The sequence below is a fragment of the Bos grunniens genome, chromosome 3 (genome assembly GCF_055505025.1).
Source record: "Bos grunniens cultivar Pamir isolate PY7600 chromosome 3, Bosgru_T2T1.0, whole genome shotgun sequence".
NCBI lineage: Eukaryota > Metazoa > Chordata > Mammalia > Artiodactyla > Bovidae > Bos > Bos grunniens.
In genome coordinates, this window is record NC_141167.1 from 77,907,369 (window position 1) to 77,919,633 (window position 12,265).

Consider the following 12,265-nt stretch of genomic DNA (forward strand, 5'->3'; position numbering starts at 1 on the left):
CTGGTTTTTCACTTTTATTTATAGCACTAAAAAAAAAATCTTATTTTTAAACTCAAGTAGATGAGAATGAGTTTTGTTAGTAAAATTTATGATATATTAATATATTTTATATCTGATAATTAGAATAACTTAACATCAGAGAAGGAGAACTTGATTTAATAAAACTGGTTTTCTGAAGTTTAGGGTACGGTATCACAGGTGATTTTTTAAAATATTTTATTTTACATTCCTTATATATTAGTTTAGGTCCTACTTTTTTAAGAGCATGAAAAAGAATGGTGGGAAAAACAGAAAGACAAATAGGAAGAGAAATAGAAAATGTATCAAGTCTAGGGATGGATTCAGGTTTTGTTGGTCTAAAGCTTATATGAGATCCAGACCTCTTTGTGAAAAGAATACATTATAAATTTAAAAAATTAGGTGGAAAAGTAAATACTTAAATAATATTAGAATAAAATTATGACAAATTATACATTTTAAAAGGATAAATTCCATAAACATCATGTAACTTAGAAAATATAAGAATAACAATATTAATTCATATCTCTTTAACAATTTTTCTACACTTATTGGCTCAATACTTTTAATCATCTCTTCAAATGACAATTCATTTTGATATCATTTTCCATGGGAAAATAGATAATCAAGTGTGTTTTCCTCAATATAGTTGATACATTTTATTACTGATAGTTTAGAAGAGCTACTTTTTGTTTCATCATTATTGGCAGTTATTGGTTAAGCCACATCTATCATTTTCTCCCAGTTTCTTTCTTAGGAGGTGCTTCTTACCAGGGCAAGACTTAAGAGTCTCCACTCCTTTGACTGGCCAGGCTATAGCTATGGCGTGGGGGCTCAGCACCAGGGCCAGCTCCACCAGGTCCTCCCTGCCCCGCTTTCTCCCCTACCCCAGTGAGTGTGTTGCTCTGCTATGACTCCCTCATGAGTAACTCATTATTTGGTAATAATGAGAGTATGAAAGAGTAAGGTAGTCAAACAACCACAGTTCATCACTGCAACTGTCCCATGCTACTGAATTTGGAACATCCCCTAAAGGGTGAAACTACTCCTTTACTAATGCCATGCCTCACCCTTACTAGACATTCATACAAGACAGGAAAAGGCAATGGCCTATGAGAGGTTTCTAAGAGCCTTCTCTAATACCAATACTCTGACTGTTCCTCTCAAGATTGTTTATCCCGAGTGATGCATCCTGGAAGATTTGGGATGAATAAGAGGTATTTCTTTTGAAAAGTTGGGAAATAGTGACTATAAAAGAGAATTTGAGAAAGGGAAAAGGAGAAACAGCATTTATATAAATTCTCTAATTGCTGAATATATTGTTCTCTGATTTGAGCCAACATCGATATAATTACTTCCATTATTCAAATCTTCTGTATCTTTTCTAATATTTTATCTGCTTAACCTATCATCAATTTTGTGATACATGTTGAAATATTCCATTGTGATTGTAGATTTATCAGTTTTTCCCTATAGTTTTATCCACTTTTGCTTTGTAAATATTGAGTATATATTATAGGCATATACAAGTTTAATGTTACTGTTATATATTTTTAGTCAGTTGAATCTTATTCCAGCTTTTATCCTATTATATTGTAATTACTAGTTTATTTGTATGTTTTCCATTAGAGTATTATGAGAAAGGTCAGTGTTTGACTCATGAGTAAATACCTGCTACCACTATTATAGCTCAGGCTCTCATTACCTCTTTCCTGACTATTAATATAACTTCCTAACAAGTACTAAACTGCCAATTTCAGCCCCTTGACATTTCTATTAGATTAATCTTCTTTGATTAATCTAAGAATCGGATCTTAACAGTCCTTTTTTAAAACTGTGGGTTCCTGCTGCTCACGCAATACAGTACAAACTCCATAACTCATCATTCAAATTTCTCAATGACCTGAAATTCACTCATTTTCTCCTCACATACTATGAAACCAATCAGAATTTGACTATATTCTGAAATCCTCATTAGCCCTACATAGATCCTACATCCCGTCTGCTTTCCACATACACTATTCAGATCATGGCATAATTTTCCTCCCCGTCTCTGCAAGTCCAGATCATTTTAAAACCAATCTTAAAAGCCTCTTCTGAAAGTTTTTGGTATACTCACCCCAATAAAAATATTTTCTCCTCCTTTTTAATGGTGTTATGAATTGGATGTTGGTGTTCTCCCAAAAATTCATATGTTGAAGGCTCAGCACCCAGTGTGACTGTATTTAGAGACAGACCCTGTGAGGAGTGATAAAGGTTAAATGAGGGCATAAGGGTAGAGCTCTAATCTGATAGGGCTGGTGCTCTTATAAGAAGAGGAAGAGACCCCAGAGCTCTCTGCCTCCACCATGTGATGACACAGTGAGAAGATAACTGTCTGCAAACAAAGGAAAGAGCCCTCACCAGGAATAAAACCAGTCGGCACCTTGATCTTAGACTTCCCGGCCTCCAGAACTGTGAGAAATACATTTCTGTTGTGTAAGCCACACAATCTGTAGTAATTTGTTATAACAGCCTGAGCTAATACAAATGACAATATACTACTTTAGGAATATCTCAAGTTTAGATTTGTTTGCATTGAATTATTGCTGCTCATGTGGCACAGGTACTTCTCAACTATTAATGTCCAATAATTCATAATGAGTCAAAGAATCCAGCAACCTCTAAACCAAAGAAATAATTTCATATGCATGCTTGCCAGCCATGTTTGCTTGTCAGATTTATATTTATTTGGTACCTTGTCATCAAAAACTCGAGTCCTTAACATGTTGTTTACAAGATATGTGTGCTATTTTAAAACCTAAAATGATTCTTTGCTGTATAATCCTTAAGCTCTGAGACTAAAATGTTTATTTTCATGGTTTGTTATGAAGAATTATGTCTACTTCTTATGTATTTAACACAGAAATTTGAATTTGACTATATTCTTCACTTACGAAATATTTGAGTAATATTTTAACTGAAAGTCTCTGACTTGACTGATTCTGTTATAATGAACTCATCCAGCATAAAATATTGTTTGAATTCTCCTAGAATTAAAAATAATTACCTATTTCCCTTCTTGCATAGGTTGTACAAATAGAAACAGTGAATGACTATTTAAATAGAATCATTTTTAAAAACACAGTGCAGACTCTCTACTTTTTCACTTATACAAATCTGCTTCCCATGTATATAGCATTTCTTTTGTCCAAACACTTTTATTTATACGTGACTCTGACAGTTACTGCATGCCTGCAATGTCTCATGAACTGTGTTGACACTGAGGACAAAATCATGAGCAAAATGTAGGAGAGACAGATGAAAACTAAATTCCAAAAATTACAGGTGACAGTGCTTACTATGCTCCAAGCCATGTTCTAAGCACTATATAAATCATTTAAGGCCCATAACAACTCTGAAAATAGGTTGTATTACTATTCCCATGTTAAGGAAATTGAGGCACCAAGAATTTAAGACCCAAGATTCCAAGCCAGGCAGTCTTGGCTCGAAAACACTTTCTTTGTATTTATTTTTAAATCCTTGATTTTAAATACTCTACTCAATGGCCTCACTAATCACACAAGTAAATGTAAAATTGCTGCTATATTATGCATTAATAAAGAGATATACAGAGGCTAATAAGGGCCTCCATAATGGGGAGTTGGAGATGGCCAGGAAAATCAAGGAAGGCTCCCTGAAGAAGTCTGCTTTGTATTATTCTAAGAACTAATTTTCTACTTCAAACGATAGAGCCAGAAGCAGATTTTTTTCCCCTAAAAGAGAAGGGTATCATGTACAGATAAAGACTCACAAGCTATGGGTAAACTATTATGTCCAGATTTTTGTTATTTCTGGTGGTGGGAGGATTGATGTGTTAACCACACTGAAGCCTATTCATCATAACTTGAAGCAGAAGTCTAAAGGAGAAAATTAAAACTCTGGATGGGGATGAGAGTCCCCAGAAAAACAGCAGAGTAAGAAGACAAGTTCAATTCAGTTCAGTCACTCAGTCGTGTCTGACTCTTTGCGACCCCGTGAATCGCAGCACGCCAGGCTTCCCTGTCTATCACCAACTCCCGGAATTCAACCAAACCCACGCCCATCGAGTCGGTGATGCCATCCAGCCATCTCATCCTCTGCCTCCCCCTTCTCCTCCTGCCCTCAATCGCTCCCAGCATCAGAATCTTTTCCAATGAGTCAACTCTTCGCATGAGGTGGCCAAAGTATTGGAGTTTCTGCTTTAGCATCATTCCTTCCAAAGAAATCCCAGGGCTGATTTTCTTTAGGATGGACTGGTTGGATCTCCTTGCAGTCCATGGGACTCTCAAGAGTCTTCTCCAAAACCACAGCTCAAAAGCATCAATTCTTTGGTGCTCAGCTTTCTTCACAGTCCAACTCTCACATCCATACATGACCACTAGAAAAACCATAGCCTTGACTAGACAGACCTTTGTTGGCAAAGGAATGTCTCTGCTTTTCAATATGCTATCTAGGTTGGTCATAACTTTTCTTCCAAGGAGTAAGTGTCTTTTAGTTTCATGGCTGCAGTCACCATCTGCAGTGATTTTGGAGCCCAAAAAAATAAATTCTGACACTGTTTCCCCATCTATTTCCCATAAAGTGATGGGACCAGATGCCATGATCTTCGTTTTCTGAATGTTGAGCTTTAAGCCAACTTTTTCACTCTCCACTTTCACTTTCATCAACATTTAATTGTCAATTGACAGGGGATGAACCTAAAATATTTTAAAGAGAAAAAGAAGAGCTTTGGAAGAGAAATGAGAGGGAGAGAGAAGGAAAGAAAGAGTGAAAGAGAGAACAAAAGGAAATAAGAAAGAAAAAAAAGAACAATCTGAGAGGTAAAAGGAAAATCAAGAGACTTTTGTCAATAGAGGCAAGAGAAAAATATGACAGGAGAGGCTAACAATGTCAGATTCTACTGAGCTATCAGTCAGATAAAAAACGAGATTTAATATCATGAAAGTCATTGGTAACTCAACAGGAGCCATGGGAATAGAGCAATGATTCTCAATTTTGCTTCACAGGGGTCATTTGGTAATGTCTGAGGACATTTTTGGCTGTTACAGCTGCAGAGAGGGCTGTTACTGGCATCTAGTGAATAAAGACCAGAGATGCTGCTAAACATCCTAAAATGTGTAGGACGGTATTGCAAACAAAATATTGGCCTAACATGCCAATGGTGCCATGGTTAATAAGTACTGAAGATAGAGCAATGTAGGCAGAAGTTGGATTGGAAAAGATTTAGAAATGGCCAGGGGGAAAGAAATAGAAACAGTACGTAGAAACAATTTTTCAAAAATTTGAACAGAGGAAATAGGGGCAGAATCTAGAAGGGAGTGAAGAAATTAACCAAAAAATTTCTTCTCTCTCCCTCCTTTCCTCTTTCTTTTTCTCTTCATTGGGAGAAACTTGATCCTGTTTTCAAAAGCTCTAACTAAAGAAAGTGAAAGTGAAAGTCTCTCAGTCGTGTCTATTTGCGACCTCATGGACTGTATAGTCCATGGGATTCTCCAGGCCAGAATACTGGAGTGGGTAGCCTTTCCCTTCTCCAGGGGATCTTCTCAACCCAGGGATTGAACCTAGGTCTCCCGCATTGCAGGTGGATTCTTTACCAGCTGAGCCACCAGGGAAGCCTTGAATATTAAGATAAAAGATAATTAATAACTTCAAGTAACTTAGAAGGTGGGAATGGGTAAAATAAAAGCACCAGAGGAGTTGTTAGCCTTAGGAAAAATAATTGCCCCTATACTGTAACAGAAGGAAACTAGAATAGTATGGACAGAAAATGGGACAGGTGATGGAGTTCTTTTAAGGGCTTCTGCTTTCTCTGTGATGGTTTAGTCGCTAAGTCGTGTCCAATTTTTATGACCCAATGGACTGTAGCCCACCAGGCTCCTCCATCCATGGTATTTCCCAGGGATCAAACCCAGGTCTCCTGCACTGCAGGTGGTCTCCTGCATTGCAGACAGATTCTTTACTGAGCCACCAGGGAAGGATGTTTTATTTTAGTTGTGTTATTGTTGCTGTTATCCAGGCTAGAATACTAGAGTGGGTAACCATTTCCTTCTCCAGGGTATCTTCCCAATCCAGGGATGGAACCCAGGTCTCCCACATTGCAGGCAGATTCTTTTCCATCTAAGCCACCAGGGAACTCTCCCAAAGCAGGCTATGCAGAACAACTGGTCATTTATTATCACCAGTAAATGAACTATGTAAGATAGGTCCCAGGGAACTCTCCCAAAGCAGAGAATGCAGAACAAACTGGTGATTGATTATCACCAGTAAATGAGCTATGTAAGATAGGTCCCCTGAGGTTCACCAGAACTCTGGGCGAATTTTACACGATCATACTTAAGAACAAGCTTTATTGAGGAAACTTAAGGGGTCAACAATAAGAAAAGTCACAAGTCCTTTGATTTTCCCATTTTCCCCATGAAGACGTACAAAGGGCCCTTGGCCATCTCATGGACACTCGGTCCAGTACTCCAGGGCAGAGTCCCCACTGCCCTGTTGCTCTCATTTCTTACAGGGCAAGCACGACAGCAACCATAATGGGAAGAGATATGCACACAACTTAAATGTCAGGCAATCTGGATTGCATGTCATCTGCTTAGAGGAAGTAACTGTGAAAACAGCTGCCCAGCACCTGAGGACAGTAGAAACCATAGAAAGCTGTAGTTCCTGCAAGAGACTAAAACAATTTCATCAGTCTTACAGGAAGCTGAGTTCAAGTGTGACTTTTCCCACTGGGTAAAGGGTTATTCCTGGATCCAGGTAGTCCAGGGGTTCAGTAACCAAGAATGAGTTCTTGCGGTTACTTTCAGAGAATCCTGCCCCTTATGCCATGAAATTCTATACATTATTCAACAAATGACATTTACAATAGCTTGTACACATATTTTAGCGGACTTCTCTTACTTTATTTCTTCACCCTGGGTGGTTTTTAGAGAAAAGGAAGAAAGAGAGGATATGGTTTCAAAATGAAGAGAGGTCTCATGAAACAAACCATAATGTTCCCAGCACTTTACCACTAAAAATGTTTCAGGGTAATTTAGAGAGAATATTTCTAAATGTGATTTCTGATACATATACAAAAATAACATACACATAAATACCTAAATTTCATAATGGCGACATGTAGCATGAGGGCTTTTTCCTTTTATAACAAAGATGGATAAAAAGAAAACAAAGGTTAAGAGAACAAGAGCAGAAAATGTCCAATATTTTCCCTTAATTGGTTTAGAGTTCTAGAACAAAATAATAGAATGTTTATTACTAAGACACAGAAAGTATAGCTTTTGTTGATAAATATGACATTTCTGAGGCCCAGTATGTCTATAATATGAAAAGTTAAAAAGTTGAACACAGCACAGTAAGTTATCAAGTAGTCCTTTTGGTGGTTTTATTTTATTTTACTCTAAAGTTACATAAATGAGCTCTCGGGAGGACTTGGTTTCTTTGGGTCGGAGGTGGGAGTCCACAGGCATCATGGACAGATGTAAAGAAGACTGCATCTCAGGGCCTAAGACTGCAGTTCCACTTAGTGATGGCCCAAAACGTAAAAATAAATAAATAAATAAATAAAGTTACATAAAACTATGCAATATTGAAATTAGTGGCAACTCATCTTTCTGATTGAATTCAGCAGTAAACAAAATCTCAGTACCTTGATGTTACTGAGAGATGCCATGAGAAAAAGTTTTCAGGTTGATCAGAGACAGAACATGTCCCCTGGAAGCTAGAAGCGATGCTCTTTGTTTTTCTCCAAAAACAAAAATCATCAAGTAAAAAGAGATGAAAAATATGGGGAGTGCAAAGAAAGAAAAGTTTCCCTTCTCCGACAAAATAAAGAAAAGACAGCTTAGGGCACACAAAGTCACAGGTTTGGGAATTTTTAAAACATCCGAATGAAATGGCTAGCTGATGGCCTACAGATTCTAGAAGAGCAGAAAATAGAGGGTCCCTAAAAGCAGAAGTTTAGGAAAGGCATGACCTTGAGCCACAAAAGCACAACTAGTACTTCTTAAACTTGAATGTGCTTACATATCACCAAGAGATCTTGACAAAATGAACTCTAATTAATAGGCCTAGCATTAGGCCTGAGATTCTGCTTTTCTAATAAGCTCCCAAGTGATGCCAATGCAATTGGTCCCTGGATCACACTTTGAAAATAGCAAAGTGTCACATTGATGACACCCAGCTTAATCTAACATCCTGGGAACCCAAATAGAAGCTTTCTATGTAGTCATTCAGGCACAGAAATGTATAGACCTTCACAAGACCAGAAAATTAGTCACATCAGAAAACAAGAATCTGTTAACTTTATATGAGTTATTGAATTATTTTTGCTTTATGCTAATCAAACTTATTAACATAAACCTGTCATAAGAATACTATGCTATTTTTCAGATAATCCCAGAATTACTGATAAAGCACTATGTACTCACTGTCAGCATTCCATGGAAATACACATGGGAATTACTATAAAAGGCAGTGGCACCCATTTTACATGGAAACTTCACAGGCTTAAATGTGAGCACAGTACTTCACTCAGCTCTCAGGTAAAGCACATGCCTTCTAAGCTGTCGCTGCCCACCTGAGTTTTGTCCAGCAAGGAGGACTAAGACATTTGAACAGTAGATTGAGCCCTGCTAATGAGAATGCCTGGAATATGTTTCAGTTCAGTCAGTTCAGTCGCTCAGTCACGTCCAACTCTGCAACCCCATGGATGGCAGCATGCCAGGCCTCCCTGTCCATCGCCAACTCCTGGAGTTTACTCAAACTCATGTCCATTGAGTTGGTGATGCCATCCAACCATCTCATCCTCTATCGTCCCCTTCTCCTCTCGCCTTCAATCTTTCCCAGCATCAGGGTCTTTTCCAATGAGTCAGTTCTTTGCATCAGGTGGCCACAGTATTGGAGCTTCAGCATCAGTCCTTCCAATGAATATTCAGGACTGATTTTCTTTAGGATGGACTGCTTGGATCTCCTTGCAGTCCAAGGGACTCTTGAGAGTCTTCTCTATCACCACAGTTCAAAAGCATCAATTCCTCAGCACTCAGCTTTCTTTATAGTCCAACTCTCACATTCATCCATGACTACTGGAAAAACCATAGCTTTGACTATGCCAACCATACTTTGTTGGCAAAGTAATGTCTCGGCTTTTTTAATATGCTGTCTAGGTTGGTCATAGCTTTTCTTCCAAGGAGCAAGCATCTTTTAATTTCATGGCTGCAATCACCATCTGCAGTGATTTTGGAGCCCCAAAAAATAAAGTTTGTCACTGTTTCCATTGTTTCGCCATCTATTTGCCATGAAGTGATGGGACCAGATGCCATGATCTCAGTTTTCTGAATGTTGAGTTTTAAGCCAACTTTTGGCTTTCACTTTCATCAAAAGGCTCATTAGTTCTTCTTCGATTCCTGCCATAAGGGTGGTGTCATCTACATATCTGAGGTTATTGATATTTTTCCCAGCAATCTTGATTCCAGCTTGTGCTTCATCCAGCCTGGCATTTCTCATGATGTACCCTCCCTATGTGTTAAATAAGCAGGGTGACAATATACAGCCTTGATGGACTCCTTTCCTGATTTGGAACCAGTCTGTTGTTCCATGCAGTTCTAACTGTTGCTTCTTGACCTGCATACAGATTTCTCAGGAGGCAGGTCAGGTTGTCTGGTATTCCCATCTCTTGAAGAATTTTCTACAGTTTGTGGTGATCCACACAGTCGAAGGCTTTGGCGTAGTCAATAAAGGAGAAGTAGATGTTTTTCTGGAACTCTCTTGCTTTTTCGATGATCCAACGAATGTTGGCAATTTGATCGCTGGTTCGTCTGCCTTTTCTAAGTCCAGCTTGAACATCTAAAAATATTGTGGTCTTCCCTGTTAGCTCAGCTGGTCAAGAAACTGCCTGCAATACAGGAGACCCAGGTTCGATCTCTGAGTCAGGAAGATCCTCTGGAGAAGAGACAGGCTACCCACTCCAGTATTCTTGGGCTTCCCTGGTGGCTCAGACAGTAAAGAATCCACATGCAATGCAGGACACCTGGGTTCAATCCCTGGGTTGGGAAGATCCCCTGGAGGAGGGCAAAGATCCCCTGGAGGAGGGCATGGCAACCACTCCAGCATTCTTCCCAGGAGAATCCCCATGGACAAAGGAGGCTGGCAGGCTAAAGTTCATGGGGTCACAAAGAGTCAGATATGACTGAGCGACAAAGCCCACACACACACACACTTTTTATATATTTCTTTATTTTCAAACCTAAGGCAGTTACATTTTATTATCCATTTTTCTTCCAGTTTTATTGAGATATAACATAAAGCACTGTATAAGTTTAAGTTGTGCAACATAATGATTTGATTTGCATGCATCATGAAATAATAACCCCAATTAAGTTTAGTGTGCATCTGTCATTCTATATAGATGCAAAAGAAAAACAATCTTCGCCATGATGAGATCTCTTAGGATTTACTCTCTTAACTTTCTTCCCTCTCCCAACACCCCCTCCACCCCACTCCTCTGGTAACCACAAATCCAATCTTTTTCCCTATGAATTTGCTTGTCTGTTTTCAGAGTATAATTGATTTACAACGCTATATTAATTCTTGGTGCACAACAGTGATTCTCATATTTTTTAACTTTTTCTTTTATATTGGGGTATAGCTGATTAACAATGTTGTAATGGTTTCAGGAGAACAGTGAAAGGACCCAGTCATACACATATATGTTATAAAGTTTACTATGCTTAAATCTCTACCTAAATTCTTTCCAGTAAAACATTAAAAAAAAAAAAAAGTGAAAGCTTATTAGTATTTTTCCATAATCAAAGAAGCAATAGCAAGGCAAAGAATCATTTGCCTTGATAGGATATGTTACCTATGTTCATGGAAAGAACTTTACAAAGTGTTGATTAATTTAATTTAAAGTTTTGCTGATTATCCACTACGTTGCATTCACGATGTACAAACCATTTATCACTGTGTAAGCAGGAAAATTACTCCCTCAGTCACTGTAAATTGAGAAGAGGGCTTTTTTTAAACCTTAGGAAATTAAAATAGATTGGCCTTTGTAGTTATACCACTGACCTTTCCTCAGAATTTACTTGATCATCAGTGAAATACTTTGGTTAGGTGTTCTGGTAAATTAGGTTATGGTGGTGGTGGTTTAGTCGCTACGTCATGTCCGACTCTTGTGACCCCATCAACTGTAGCCAGCCAGGCTCCTCTGTCCATGGGATTTCCCAGGCAATACTGGAGTGGGTTGCCATTTTTATACTGATGATTGGTCATCAAATTGAGAATCTATAAAGCAGGTATCACTCATAGATTATTCTTCATCTAATTTTATTTTCATACAATGTACTATGTGATGCTTTCTATAACATAAAACCTACATTGAAAAGTTAGTCAAAGTACCTCTGTTCTCCAGTTCTGGTTTCATATTACAGTTTGTACATCTACCCTCAGACAGCCTATCAACTTAACTCTTGAGAATTAAATAATGTGTGTGTCTATAAGCTTAAAATGAGAAAGTAATGAATAGTGAGATGGATTTTTAGGAAAACTGCAATCTTCTCTTAATCCCAAAGTCTAAATATTTCAATTCAACAATGCTGAGTCAAATTAAAATGCACGATTGCTCAGTTTTGCACTGTTTGCAGAACTTGGATACTTTCATTTTATATTTCAAAATAAATCAACACTATGAAAGTTACTGAGTTTCATGCAGTCTCTTGGGGAAAGGAGAGGGGAGAAAGAGCAAGGGAAACACTGTGGTTCTTTGATGCTCTCCAAGATGTTGTATTAAGTCTTTGTTTATTATACAAACAGTATGTATATACCCTCCAAGATGTTTTATTAAGGATTTATTATACAAACATTATATAGTAAGGTTGTTTATTATACAACAACCTCCAGTTCTAGGTATGTTTATATTTTTTCCCCTCAAGAACTCACTCTCTGTAGGAGAAATGGATCTATGACTGCTATTGTCAGGATATCTTATGCATTCTTCCATTTTGGAAGCTTTGTTTTGAGAAGTCTGTTTTCCACCATTTGAGTTGGGCAAAAGACCCATGAAATCAGCTGTCCAATCAACTCCAATTCATAACTGAGAAAGATTTAAAACTTAAACAAAATTAATAATAGTAATAATAATACTTTTGAAAAGATAGTAAATGCAGCATTGTTCGCACCATACTATATATACTAGCCATAGGCTTATTATACTGCCATGAGATATAGC

At 37.8% G+C, this 12,265-nt stretch overlaps 2 protein-coding genes across 8 annotated transcripts in view; one reads left to right on the forward strand and one right to left on the reverse strand.

Moving 5' to 3' along the window:
* Window positions 1-2,349, reverse strand: part of FRRS1 (ferric chelate reductase 1) — a 72,632-nt gene extending 70,283 nt beyond the window's left edge. For all 4 annotated transcript variants that reach the window (XR_015160562.1, XM_086391396.1, XM_086391400.1 and 1 more), the window contains exon 1: window positions 2,138-2,349. The gene's annotated coding sequence lies outside the window, so the exon portion shown is untranslated. The remainder of the gene's footprint in view (window positions 1-2,137) is intronic.
* The window catches only part of AGL (amylo-alpha-1,6-glucosidase and 4-alpha-glucanotransferase), a 97,504-nt gene continuing 87,528 nt past the window's right edge, over window positions 2,290-12,265 (forward strand). Inside the window, exon 1 of one of the 4 annotated variants that reach the window (XM_086391385.1) lies at window positions 2,290-2,474. The gene's annotated coding sequence lies outside the window, so the exon portion shown is untranslated. Of the gene's footprint in view, window positions 2,497-12,265 lie in introns of all 4 variants that reach the window. The other 3 variants (XM_086391388.1, XM_086391393.1, XM_086391391.1) reach the window with 3 other exon arrangements.